At 35.7% G+C, this 14,300-nt stretch overlaps 1 pseudogene across 1 annotated transcript; it reads left to right on the top strand.

Annotated features, from left to right (window-relative positions):
- Positions 1 to 6,964: 6,964 nt before the first annotated feature.
- On the top strand, positions 6,965 to 10,473 carry LOC308650405 (polyadenylate-binding protein 4-like; annotated as a pseudogene). The gene is made up of 2 exons: positions 6,965 to 7,139; positions 8,934 to 10,473. The product of its transcript is annotated as a polyadenylate-binding protein 4-like (transcript).
- Positions 10,474 to 14,300: the final 3,827 nt, after the last annotated feature.

Below are 14,300 nucleotides of genomic sequence, written 5' to 3'. Positions count from 1 at the left end.
TTGTTTCTTTTGCTATACAGAAGCTTTTAAATTTGATTCCATCTCACTTATTGAGTTTTGGTTTTATTTTTATTTTTTTGAGTTTTAGGTATCTTGTTAAGGAAGTTGGAGATCGCAAAAATGTGTTGGGATGTTAAGACTATATTTTCTTTCATCAGCTGCAAAGTTTCTGATCTAATTCCTAAGTCTTTTGCCCATTTTGATTTAACTTTTTTGCAGGGTGAGAGATAGGGATCTAGGTCCATTCTTCTACATCTGGATATCCAATTTATCCAGTACCATTTGTTAAAAAGGCCATCTTTTCTCCAACATATGTTTTTGGAACTTTCACTGTGCCAAAATGAAATGATTATATATGTGTGGGTTTGTCTCTTTATCTTCTATTCTATTTCATTGTGTTTTTTTTAGTTGTAGTTGGACATAATAACTTTATTTATTTATTTTTTTATGTGGTGCTGAGGATTGAATCCAGTGCCTCACATATGCTAGGCATTCTTCTTGCTCAGAATTGCTGGGTCTTTATTCTTCCAAATAAATTTTAGGATTTTTTCTTCAAAATTGCAATTATCCTCTCAGGCCTCCATTTTTCTATTTTCCTCATATGACTATTTCTCCATTATTCAAATTTTACTCTTGCTTACCAATCTCTTAGAGTATGGACCCTCTCCAAGGAACTTTTTGGCCTCTCTTTTTTTTTTTTTCCCTACCAACCAACTTTCTGTTTTGATCTTATTTAATTTCCTGTTTCCTGCCATCTCCTCTATGTGAATGACTCCCAAATTCTTATTTCTGGTCCTAATCTCTCATCTAACCTCCAAACATTCAGTTTGAATTGCCTATAGCTTGACAGAGCATTCAACTCAGCAATTCCAAAATTCATTCTCTGTTTCCATACTCTCAGTTATCAGAATTGAAAAAAATCTTGCTCCTCCAATTAAAAATAAGAATTTGGGGGGCTGGGGTAGTGGCTCAGTGGTAGATCATTCACCTAGCACGTGTGAGGCCCTGGGATGGATCCACAGCACCACATAATAAAATAAGTAAATAAAATAACAGTATTGTGTCCAACTACAACTAAAAATAAATATTAAAAAAATAAGAATTTTTATAGGTGGTATCACTAACACTATATTCATATTCATTAAACATGAAACCTCACCTCTCATAGACTATGTTCTGCAATGTAATATATTTTACTTTTTAAAATTAATTTTATATACATCTTGTTCATCTTAAAGCTATTCCCTCATTCAAGCCCATTTTGTGTAGATGATTTGGATAGACTAGGTCTCCTGGTTTGAAAGCAAGCCATATATGGTGGCAACATTTGTTCTTAAATATAGGAATAATTATATTATTTTTCTGTTTATGGTACTGAATGACCCCAATGGTAATCCAAATTGAACATGAAATCCTTGCCTGATGTCTTGACAGCACCCCTCATCCAACCTTTGGCATCATCTTCCATCATTCACACCAGAGATGAGTGGATGACGTGTTTGCATGATTTGGCACAAATTCCTGGATGCTTGTTAAAATTTTTATTTCTAAGGCCTATTTTTATTTTTTAATAGTTTAATGTTTTAATTTTTATTTTTTAGATATACATGACAGTAGAGTCTATTTTGACATATTATACATACATGGAGTAGAGCTTATTCTAATTAGGATACCATTCTTAAGGTTGTAAATGATGTGAAGTTTCACTGGTGATGTATTCGTATATGAACATAGGAAAGTTATGTTCAATTTATTCTACTGTCTTCCCTATGCCCATATTCCCTTCCTTCCCTTCATTCCCATTTGTCTAACTTCTATTCACTGCTCCACTGAATTTCTATTCTTGACTCGCCTTGTTATGTGTTAGCATCCCCATATTAGAGAAAACATTTGACCTTTAGTTTTTTTGCAATTGGCTTATTTCACATGGCATGACAGTCTCCAGATCTATCCATTCTTTTTATAGCTGAGTAATATTACATTGTGTATATATACCACATTTTCTTTATTCATTCATCTGTTGAAGAGCATCTAGGTTGGCTCCATAGCTTAGCTATTCTGAATTGAGTTACTATAAACATTGATGTGGCTGCATCATTGTAGTTTGCTGATTTTAAGTCCTTTAGGTATAAACTGAAGTGTGGGATAAATGGGTTAAATGGTACTTCCATTCCAGGTTTTCTGAGAAATCTTCATATTGCTTTCCAGAGTAGTTTAACCAGTTTGCAGTCCCACCAACAATATATGGGAGTACCTATTCCCCCACATCCTTGCCAACATTTATTATTGTTTGTATTCTTGATAATTGCCATTCTGATTGAAGTGAGATGAAATCTCAGTGTAGTTTTAATCTGCATGTCTCTAATTGTTAGAGATATTGAACACTTTTTAAAATATATTTGTTGACCATTTGTATTTTTTGTTCTGTGAAGTGCCTGTTCAGTTCCTTTGTCCATTTGTTGATTGGGCTATTTTTTTTTTTGGTGTTTTTTGACTTTATATATCCTGGAGATTAATGCTCTGAGGTACAGGTGGCAGAGGTTTTTCTCCTATTCTGTAGGCTCTCTCTTCACGTTTTTGATTGTTTCCTTTGCTGTGAAAAAGCTTTTCAGTGTAATACCATCCCATTTATTGATTCTTGAGTTTACTTCTTGAACTTTGGGAGTCTTGTTGAGGAAGTAGATTCCTAAGCTGACATGATAGAAATTTGAGCCTGCGTTTTCTTCTAGTGAGTGCAAAAATCTTTGGTCTAATGACTAGGTCCTTGATCCACTTTGAATTGAGTTTTATGCACTGGTGATGTATTCATATACTAACATAGGATAGGGGTAAAATTTCATTCTGATACACATGGATTTCCAGTTTCCCCAGCACCATTTATTAAAGAGGCTATCTTTTCTCCAATGTGCATTTACGGTGACTTTGTCTAATATAAGATGACTGTATTTATGTGGGTTTGCCTCTGTGTCTTCTATTTTGTTCCATTGGTCTACATGTCTGCTTTGGTGCCAATATCATGCTGTTTTTGTAACTATAACTCTGTAGCATACTTTAAGTTCTGGTATTGTGATGTTCTTGCTTCACTTTTCTCACTAAAGAGTACATTGGCTCTTCTGGGCCTCATATTTTTCAAAATGAATTTTATGATGCTTTTTCTATTTCTATGAAAATGTAATTGGAATTTTAATAGGAATTGGATTGATTCTGTCTAGTGCTTTTCATAGCATGGTCATTTTGACAATATTAATTCTGCCTATCTAAGAACATGAGAGATATTTACATCTTCTAAGGTCTTCTTCAATTTCTTTCTTTATTGTTCTATAGTTTTCATTGTAAAAGTCTTTCACTACTTTTGTTAGATTGATTCCCAAGTATTTTATTTTATTGACACTATTGTTAATGGGATAGTTGTATTCTAAATATAGAATCACATTGTTGATAAATAGAGATAGTTTGAGTTCTTCTTTTCGTATACATATCCCTTTAATTTCTTTCTATTGCCTAATTGCTCTGGCTAGAGATTCAAGCACTATGTGGTAGAGAAGTGGTGAAAGAGGGCATACCTGTCTTGTTCTTGTTTTTACAGGGAATGCTTTCAGTTTTACTCTATTTAGAATGATGTTGGCCTTGGGTTTAATGTATACAGTTTTTACAATGTGGCAATATGTTCCCACAATCCCTGGTTTTTATAGTATTTTGAACATGAATGGATGCTATATTTTGTCAAATGCTTTTTATGAATCTGTTGAGATCATCTTGTGATTCTTGTCTTTAGGTCTATTGATGTGGTGAATTATGTTATTGATTTCTGTATGTTGAACCAACCTTGCATCCCTGAGATGAACCCCACTTGATTATGGTGCATTATCTTTTTAACATGTTTTTGTTGGTGATTTATCTAAGATCTACTTAGAATCTACTAAAGTAAAAATTCTATGTGGAAAGGCTTGGGATATTTAGGTTTAAAAACCACCTTGTTCTCTTTAAAGTTGAGTAACAATTATTTAAAATTCACCAAAGTTATTATTTACTGATTATCAAGTCTGTTCTGTGTACTCTCACCTCTTTTCCTTTGTTTGTAGTCTTCCATCATTCTAGAATACTCCTTCTTTAAAACCTCTACTTATTTAAGTATAACAATTCTTCAAGACCAAGCTAGGCCCATTGTATGTATTCCCAGTAAATGAATGACTTTTTTTTAACAAGTTCCTCAATTTCTCTAAGACAATTTTATCAATATCAACAAGATGGATTGTTTTGAATTTAATGATTTCTAATGTAATATTTGCCTTCCAAATTGTAATTCTCGTTTTTACATCTTTCTTTGTATTTATCACAATCTAACATTAACTATTTGTGTGCTTGTTGTTTTACCTTTGTACCATAATAAGGACTTTAAAAATTCAGAACTACCTCTATTCCTATTAATACCCTGAAGTGCTTTGAAACATGCTTACCATGCAGGTGGTATTCAATAAATGACTATTTCATTGAAATTATTTAGAATAAATAGATAGATACTTAATTTTTACTATGATTTTGCATCCTGGATTGTGCCTTCTTGACCATAATAATTTAGGTATGCTTAATCTGTATTAAGAATGAATCTAAGATTCCTTCTAAAAAAATGTGACAGTATTTATTAATAAAATATTATATTATGAATAGCATTTATTGTGATATAAACATTAAAAATGTGAACAGTGAGACATAGAAATCAGAATTCCATTAGATGTGACATTTTCTGGTCACTTCAGAAGCATTTTGATAGTTCCATGTGTTTATGACACTAGTAGCCCTTTAATTCACATACTTGATGAACTATAATATAATGTTATCTAAGAAAAAGGCACTTTTTTTGAAAGAAGTTAACACATAAGTTAATTACATTGAGTTCTGACATGCAGATATGCTAAAAGTTTATGCTTTATATTTGAGTATTTTAAAAACTATGTCTGAAATTTAGATTTCCAATAATATGTGGCAAGCCAGCCATGGGCTGTGTGTGTGTAAAAATGAACATGAGTACATGAGTGGACTAGACTGACATTGCCTCTCTGTTTGGGTCGGTGACCCATGTGTCCTTTTTGCTCGCTCTGCCTTTTGATCCCACACAGAACCTGAGATGGGCATGGCCTTCCAAGATGTCAGTCAATCTGCTGATCATAAGACATCAAGAAGCTAGATTCAACCCCCTGAAACCTGACTCCCCTCATTGGGGTGGAACATTCTCGAGTGTGTTCCCCTCAATAAAAAGGGGCTTCAGAACATCCTTTTCCTCTTTTTTCGTTTGCCTCCCTTGTGGGAGCTAAAGGAGAGGGGCCATCACTGAAGAATCCCAAGAAAAAGGTATTTTATCTGTCTTGGGGTGATTATTTCGTGTCAGCCCAGTTCACCTGGAGTGAGCCTGAATGACTTAGTTGTGTGACAGGACAATAATAGCCTATCCATGGAGTTGAATATTTCTAGAAAAATGTGGGAATATTCTCTGATAATGAGTAAAGATTTTCATTAGACTAATTCAAGAAAGAATTAAATTATCTGTAGTTGGAAGCATGGTAGTTCAATAACAGAAAGAACATCAACATGTTATCTATAAAGTCAGAAATAAAAATGTTAGAAATAATGTTTGAAGAGGAAAGTATTTAGGCTCTTTATAGAAGATTAAAAGATTATTATCTTTCTCTATGCATTAAATAGATCACAAGCGCAATCCAGTTATGCCAAGTGTACAGATCTAAAGTAGAATTTATTAGGGAAAACTTACAAAAAGAAGTAGTAGAGACCACACAAACCATTGAACTCTCATTGTCCCATGGCTTATGCAAAAATAGTTTGCATGTACCAAGTCCAACCAAAACTCCTCTCCTCAACAATGTACATATTTATAGAGTGTAGAATCTTAGGAAGCATCTATATGATCACATAACAATGAAGTCCTGTTTGAATAAGTGGCTGTGACATGTAACATGTAACAAAGGGGTAACTTTTGGAACCCTGTACCTGTTATCAGCCAACTCTTCAGCTCACTAACTCTAACCTGCAGAACCTGCTCTCTGAGAAGCCAAGGAAGGAAGAGAAAATACTTTTCTAAAACCATTCAATTGTGTCTTTCATTAGTCCTCTTGAGTTTAGGAATGCATTAAATCTAAGTGTTTCCATCAGTTCAAATGACTCCAGAAAGTAATGTTTTCCACATTGTTCTTGGAGTGAGGCGTTTCTGCAGGAGGAAAGCATCATTTCAGATCCTACATCAGACAGAAGTGCCAGCCATGATGAAGGAGCCCACTACACTTATCTCTATCACAGAAACTCTGGGCAAAATATTAAATAAACTATGAACAGCATTTATTATAATAACTATGAATAGCATTTATTGTAAATAACACACAGATTAAGGAAGAAAACCAAAATTTGAAGAATGACTAGTATGTTGCAGATGAGTTTCCTCCCTCCCTCCCTCCCTTTTTCCTTTCTTCCCTTTCTATCTTTTCTATTTTTAATCCAACTGGGCTGAGTCAGTAGATACTAAAAACTCTAAGAGAATCCCTCATCCTAACCAGGGGCTGAGAAAAATGTGTGTCTGTGCCAGTGAGGTGGCAGGGAGGATTCTTATTTCCTCTCTTCTCTTTTTTTCCTCCAGCCCTTGAAAGGTCAGTGCTAGTTGCAGAACTGAACTGTAAACAGTTTGAAATCTACAGTGAAGAACTTATGTATGTGGTGATGGTGCAGGCAACTAAACCCCTGAATATTTGGATAGAAAAATCAGGAAAATGATGAAAAAGCCTTACTACTAAATCAGCATTGCATACAAAATGAACCAGAACTTTATGAAAACAAACAATTTTTTAAAAAGTTAACAACTTTAATGTTACCCAAATAATGTTTAAATTATCCAGGATATAATGTAAAGTTACTTAACATACAAAAATATAATGAATTTTCAAGGGAAATATTCAGCAATATGATTCAGATGATAAAACTCCAATATGATTCAGATGATAGAATTGTCAGACAAAATTTTACAGGAGCAGCTATAGCCATCCTCCTTGAGGTAAAGCTAAACCCTCTTGAAATTAATGGAAAACTAGACCGTCTGGGAAGATATAATTTTGTGAATGCTCTTTGCTTAGAAAGAAGTATGTAGACTATGTTTATTGATTGTCATGTACTACATATGCCTGTTAGGTCAAGTATGTTAACTGCATCCTTAAAACTTCTGTATTTTTAAAGACATTGTTTGAATATTTTTTAAAAAGTGTTTTTAGTTGTAGATGGACACAATACCTTTATTCATTTTTATTTTTATGTGGCGCTGAGGATTGAACCCAGTGCCTCATGCATTCTAGGCAAGTGCTCTACCACTGAGCTACAGTCCTAGCCCTAAGCTTCTATATCTTTATTGATAGTTTTGCCTGCATTTTACAACAATTTGTGAGTGAGATTCAGTAATTGTAAATGTTCTCTATATCTCCTTGTGGCTCTGTGAATTTTTGATTTATAAATTTCAAACTCTTATTAAATACATATAAATTTAATATTTGATATCTTGTTCAGAAGTTGAATATTAGCTTATGAAGTTATTCTTAACACCTATTTTTATTAATATATTATTATTAATCACATTAAATATATAAAGGCATTCATCACTTAACAATGGGTATATATTCTGACGAATGTGCCATTAGGTGATTTCATCATTGTGACAACATTCTATAGTGTGCAAACTAGGATTGCTAAAATATCACTAGGTGGCGTAATTTTAAGATACTACCATTGTACATATGGTCTGCTGTTGACCAAAATGTTAGTAACATGTAACAAAACATGTAGTGCATGTTAGTACCTGTAGCAAAACATGCAGTGAATGACTTACGTAATAAACATTATACATGCTAAATATATAACTAGTTTTCTTTCATCTAGAGTCTACCTGTTCTGTTTATTCATTTTTCATTTTAAACTTATCTGTATCTTTAGTTTTTATATGTCTATTGTAAAAAGTATGCAATTAGAATTTAAAAACATAGTCTGACATACTTATTACTTCTCAAAGTCTTAAATTAATGCAGATTTTTATTATCTGAAAATAATGCTAAGATCTTACATGTTAATTCCATTTATCTATATTTAATCCTTTCTCTAGCATAGTTGATAATATCTGTATGTTCACATATGTTCACATAGTTCCCATTGATTCAATGGGCAGTTTGTAGTTAAAAAACATTATTTTGTAATTCTACATCTGTAACGATAATTACTTTTTAAGGAATGGGAACAAGATTAATACTCAAATCTCTCTGAGCTTACAAAATAAACTTTAAAAGTCTTTCAAAGTTTTCTGTGTGTCACTTCCTATATCAGCTTCATTTTTTCACAACAGAGCAATCCCAAATTTCATGTTTATCATGACTTTGCTTTCCTGATAGCTTTACCACATATACGTTCATAAACAATACATTGCATAATTTGTTCATTTTAAAATATCATATTGATAAGAGTTATGCCATATATATTCTTTAGTACCTTCCATTTTTGTTCGATATCAATTTCTGAAATGTTTTCACAGTTATGAATACAGTAGTTTATGACAGTGTGTCCTATTACATTATATGAATGCTCTACAATTTATCTATGTAAGGGGGGGAAGCATTTGATAGACATTTGGGTTATTTCCATCATTTAGTAATTATTTTCAAAAAGTGCTGTTAATTGCCTACATCCATTTCTAGCAGCCAGCCAATGCTAAGTGGGCTTGGACAACATAAACTTTTTTTTTTTTTAAAGAGAGAGGGAGAGAGAGAGAGAGAATTTTTTAATATTTATTATTTTAGTTTTCGGCGGATGCAACATCTTTGTATGTGGTGCTGAGGCTCGAACCCGGGCCGCACGCATGCCAGGCCAGCGCGCTACCGCCTGAGCTACATCCCCAGCCCCCAACATAAACTTTGATGTGATTAAGGGAAAGTCAATCTGTATTGTGTGGTGTCAGAGGGATCCCTCTTTGACAAAATCTGGTGTAGGAAGTGTCTTCATCAAGAACCTGTTCAAATCTATAGATAACAAGGCACTTTATAATACTTTTTCTGCTTTGGGAACATTCTGTCCTGCAAGGTAAAATATAATGAAAAGAGCTTTAAGGGTTATGCCTTTGTCCACTTCAAGACCCAAGAGACTGTGACAAGGCCATAGAGAGGATGAATGTTGTGCTCCTCAATGACCCCAAAGTTGTTTGTGGGCAAATTCAAGTCTCACAAAGAGTGGGAAGCTGAGCTTGGAGCCAAAGCTAAGGAATTCACTTATGTTTATATCAAAAACTTTGGGGAAGAGGTAGATAATGAGAGTCTGAAAGAGATATTCAGCCAGTTTGGTAAGAACCTGAGTGTCAAGGTGATGAGAGATCCCAGTAGGAAATCCAAAGGCTTTGGCTTTGTGAGTTATGAAAAACACAAAGATGCCAATGAAGCAGTGGAAGACATGAATGGAAAAGAAATCAATGAGAAAGCCACATCTGTAGGCTGTGCACAGAAGAAAGTAGAATGGCAGGCTGAATTAAAATGGAATTGAGGTGCTGAAACAGAAGAGAACTAGTGGATACTAGGGGGTGAATCTACCTTGAGAACTTGGATGACACCATTGATGATGAGAAATTAAGGAAAAAGTCTTCTCCTTTTGGATCAATCACCAGTGCTAAGGTAATGCTGGAGGATGGAGGAAGCAAAGTGTTTGGCTTTGTCTACTTCTTATCTCCTGAAGAGGCAACCAAAGCAGTTACTGAAATGAATGAATGCATTATGGGCCCTGGGGGAGGAAGAGAGAAAGGCTCATCTGACCAACCAGTATATGCAGGGGTGGCTGGGATGAGAGCACTCCCTGCCAATGCTATCTTAAATCAGTTCTAGCCTGCAGCTGGTAGCTAATTTGAGCCAACAGTTCCTCAGGCTAAGGGAAGACCTCCATATTATACACCTAACCAGTTAGCACAGATAAGGACTAATTCACACTGGCAGCAAGGTGGGAGACCTCAAGGCTTCCAAGGAATGCCAAATGCTATACACCAATCTGGACCTTGTCCAACTCTTCACCATCTGGCTCCAACTGGGTCTGAGTGCATAGACTGCTTTGCTATGGACTTCAGTGGGGCTGGGGCTGCCCAGCAAGGGCTGACAGCTGTCAGTCTGGAGCTGAGCCTAACCTTGCACCTTGTGCTGTCATTGTTGATGCTCCTCTGGCTGTGGCACCATACAAGTATGCCTCCAGCATCTGCAGCCCTCAACCTTCCATGCAGCTTCTGCAGGCATCCCAGCCTGCAGTCCATGTGCAGTAGTCAGAGCCCCTGAGGTGCTACATGTGCTGGAGTCCTTCTAGACTCTTTGCTCTAAGGTAAAGGAAACTGTGGTAGTTCTACAGGCTCATCATGCCAAGAAAGAAGCTACCCAGAAGGTGGGCACCATTGCTGGTGCTACCTCTTAGACAAGGAAAAACTGGTTCAAAAGCCTAATAACCCCTGGTGGAAATCAGTTCAAGATTTGAAGACTTCCTAGCTTGTCCTATAAACCTCAATGTCAAGAACAACAAGTTGTAAACCTATTGGGTCATTTTGTATGAAAAGTTCAGTTATGAAAGGCCTAGAGTTTTTCAATTATAAGAATATATTCTTCAGATTCTGCTATAGCCCAGTGTTAGTTTGTTTTTTTTTTTTTTTTCCTATTGTGGGATATGGTCCCCTTCACCTCAACTGCCAGAAATTGGGTTAATTTGATGTACCCTGTCTCCAGTCAGCCATGGGCTGTGTGTGTGAGCTATGTGCATTTAAGCGTATGAGGGGACTGGACTGACGTTGCTGCTCTGACTGGGCATATGTGTCCTTTTCGCTCACTCTGCCTATGATCCCTACGCTGCACCTGAGATGGGTGTAACTTTCCAAGATGTAGTCAAACTGCTGACCAAGACATCAGCAAGCAATACTCCACCCTTCAAAACTTGACTCCTTGTTTTCTTGTAATATTACCCCTCTGCCTTACATGAATGAAATGTTCTATTGAACAGCCCTCCCCAATAAAAAACAGGGCTCAGGGCATGCTCGCTCTCTTGCCTACCTTTTTTTTTTTTGCCTCCCTTTTGGGAGCTGAGGCTGAGGAGCTGTCACTGCACCCCCCAAAAAAGGTATTTTCTGTGTCAGTATGGTATTTAGTAGTTAGCCCAATTCACCTGGAGGACCCTGACTGATTCAGTGGCATGTTGTGCAGCAGTATCCAAGTCTTAAGTTTCTCAATAAAGAAAAAATCTCAGTAAAAATGGGCTCTAAAACAATGATGCAAATGCCTTCTGGTGAACACGTGCAGGAATTTCTCTCAGGTGCAAATCTGCAAGTGAAATGTTGAGTTGCATGGTGTATGCCCATGTTCAACTTTATGTCATCATAATGGCATACGTTTTCCAAGATGGTCATATTTTCCATGTTCTAGGACAGTTTTCATTGCTACACATATTTGCCAACACTTGAAATATATTTATACTTAAAACTCTTCTCCTTTGAGTAGATGTGAGTAGTAATTCAATTGCTTATTTAATTTTTATTTCCTTTATAATAAAGTTGAACATTTTAAAAATATTTTATTGACCACAGAAACTATGTGGGTTCAAATAGTTGTACTGAAGTAAAAAATAGGCGAAATTATAGTGATAGGGGTCATAATACTAATTACCATGTAGTGAGGAGATGAGCAGTTGGTCCTAAGGAAGATTTGTGAAGCCATATATGATGTGGGTGATGTCTACCAGATGTTCATTTAAGTAAAAATTCATTGAGATGTGAACTTAAAATGTGTGCATTGTATTGTAGATGTTATATAGCAACGAGAAAGGAAATATTCCCAGATGAAAAAGCAGGAAAACAAGACCTGTAAACAAAGTGCTTTTTGTGTACAAACATACATATACATAGTATAATATGTAGAATACCATTTTTGCAAACAGATATTTATCAAAACAGATAAGATACATTGTTAGAAATACTGATGGAGAGAATGCTGGGGAGTCCACTACTGCTCTCACAGGCAAGAATCCTGGTTCTATCTTTGTTCTTTGTTACTGAAGCCACTATTTTGAAACAAGATTGAGGTGTGTAATGAAATGATACCCAAGAATTGTTGGCACAAGGAAGCCATTTATTAAGCCACCTACTTTGTTCTTGGGTAGAAGCAGACAACAACGATGTGTTTTAACTGTGAATTTACTTTGCTGCAAAGACACTTGTTACTGTTTTGGAAACAAATGTTTTTGCAAAATAGATGAATGAACAGACAAAATGCTAAGTGTATAGTCAGGGTTAGCTTCTTGGGAGTGCAGCCTGTATAGTCATATGGGGTTCCACATTCAGAAGGGCCTCATATTTAATTTAATGCTCTGCTGCTGCTATGTTGAAATTCTTCCTAACTGTAGTTTTGAACTTTTTCTAAATTTTGAATTTGAATTTCTTTAAATGAAGTCCAATGGGGAAATGGAGTCTATGAATGAACAGAGATACATGGTAGAAACAAAAAAGGGTTATAATTTAGTACCTTTAACAGTTTTTTGCCCTGTTATTAAATCAAATTATTCAGTTTGGAGTACATAGATAATGTAAAACCAGCCCTTTCAAAAATGAATAGATATTATGTATTAAAATAAACATCAATAGTTAGTAGTCAATAGTAAAAGCAACAGCTGTTGTGAAGTAGTGATTTAATTTAGCAAAAATGGTTTGTTCACAGGATTGAACTACAGCATAAAAACACATTATAGATAATATGTCTATGATAATGGACCTATGGTATATTATTAAGAAAAAACGAGATATTTGATGTCGAGCACTAACTTTGAAGAGTATAATCATGGCACCTCATACTCTGAGGCAGAATGACAGGATAGCTCCAGATAAAAATCAGATCATTTAAATGCCTTTGAATTTGGAATTTGGAGACTTCTAACCTGTCCTTTGTGGCCACTGAATAAGGCTGGAGAGGTCAGGCATGTGTGCCTGGAAGATAGTATATGGCTCAGAGAATTTTTTTAAAAGTTGGCAGCTGGGGTCCCCCCAGAAAAGGCAAACAGAGCAGATGGGCATGTGATAATAGTAGGAGGGTGCATTGGGAAATGGGCAGTGAGGCTGCTGGTTGGCTTGGGCCCAGGATATGTGGGAGTAACAAGCTGGATAGCATATCACAGCAAGAAAGATAACATTTCCTTTTACAAACAGCTTTAGAAAGAAGAGAGGAGAGCAGAAGAGTCTATAGGTGAAAGAAAAGACCAAATATGTTAATAAGGAGGCAAAAATTATACAAAGAAATAAATTTAAATAAACTGCATTTCATTAAACTGCTCCATTAAACTGCAGCATACAATAGTCATGTATCATTTAGAATTAAAAGGAATTGTTAAAAGTATAATGTGTCTTCTATCAGAAAGTTTAGTCTCACCCTCTTGAGACCTTACCCATCTGCCCTAATACCAATTATCCAGTAACTCCAACTCTGAATGCATTCAATATTTCTTCTAACCATACAGAGCTAGGGCCAGAAAGTGGATATGATATACAGCTCTGTTGCTTTTACCTGTTGTTTAGTGTCACCTGAGACCGATTTAGTATAATTCCAGAGTCTTGCCCATTGCTACAGGGATGCTCTTGCCAGGTCAGAGACACATACAAAGTCACAATGGTGCCCTACCTGGGAAGGTAAGGTGGTGTCTCTTTCTAAATTAATTTATAAATCGATTTCTTCCTGCTTGGCATTTATCTCTAAAGCCTGGCAGGGTTAAGAGTCACCTTCTAGACCAAGTCAGAGTAAATCCTCACCATGAAGCATGAGGATGAACTTAGGCATATTGTTTCAGGGACCTCATTTTCCCAAGACAATTTTATTTCCAAGGTTTCTCTCCCCTCCTGGAATCCTAAGGCCCAACTGAAACCACTGAAATGAGTTTCCCAACTTTGTATCTTAAGGAACAGCCTTTGGGGATTCATTCACTTTTTCCCCAGAAAATCCTGGATTTTCCTCCCCTATAACCATCTTTTGCATGCCAGAACCTCTAGGAAGGGGAGGAGTTTGTTAAAGATAGAATGTTCTGTTGCACATTTTCCAAGCTCACCACCAAGAAAGTCAATTTTCCCTGCTCTTTTATAAAAAAGGGAGACCTTCAGTGATTCTTCATAGGAAAAACAACTGCTTGAGATTTACTTTAATTTGCCTTTCTGAAGTTGCCAGAAGTAGCAGCAACTTCTCTTATTAAAGTTCAAAAATGTGTATAACTAATTTATC

This window comes from Spermophilus citellus (genome assembly GCF_964194105.1).
Source record: "Spermophilus citellus genome assembly, chromosome: 5".
Lineage (NCBI taxonomy): Eukaryota > Metazoa > Chordata > Mammalia > Rodentia > Sciuridae > Spermophilus > Spermophilus citellus.
This window is presented reverse-complemented; position numbering and strand designations above follow the sequence as displayed.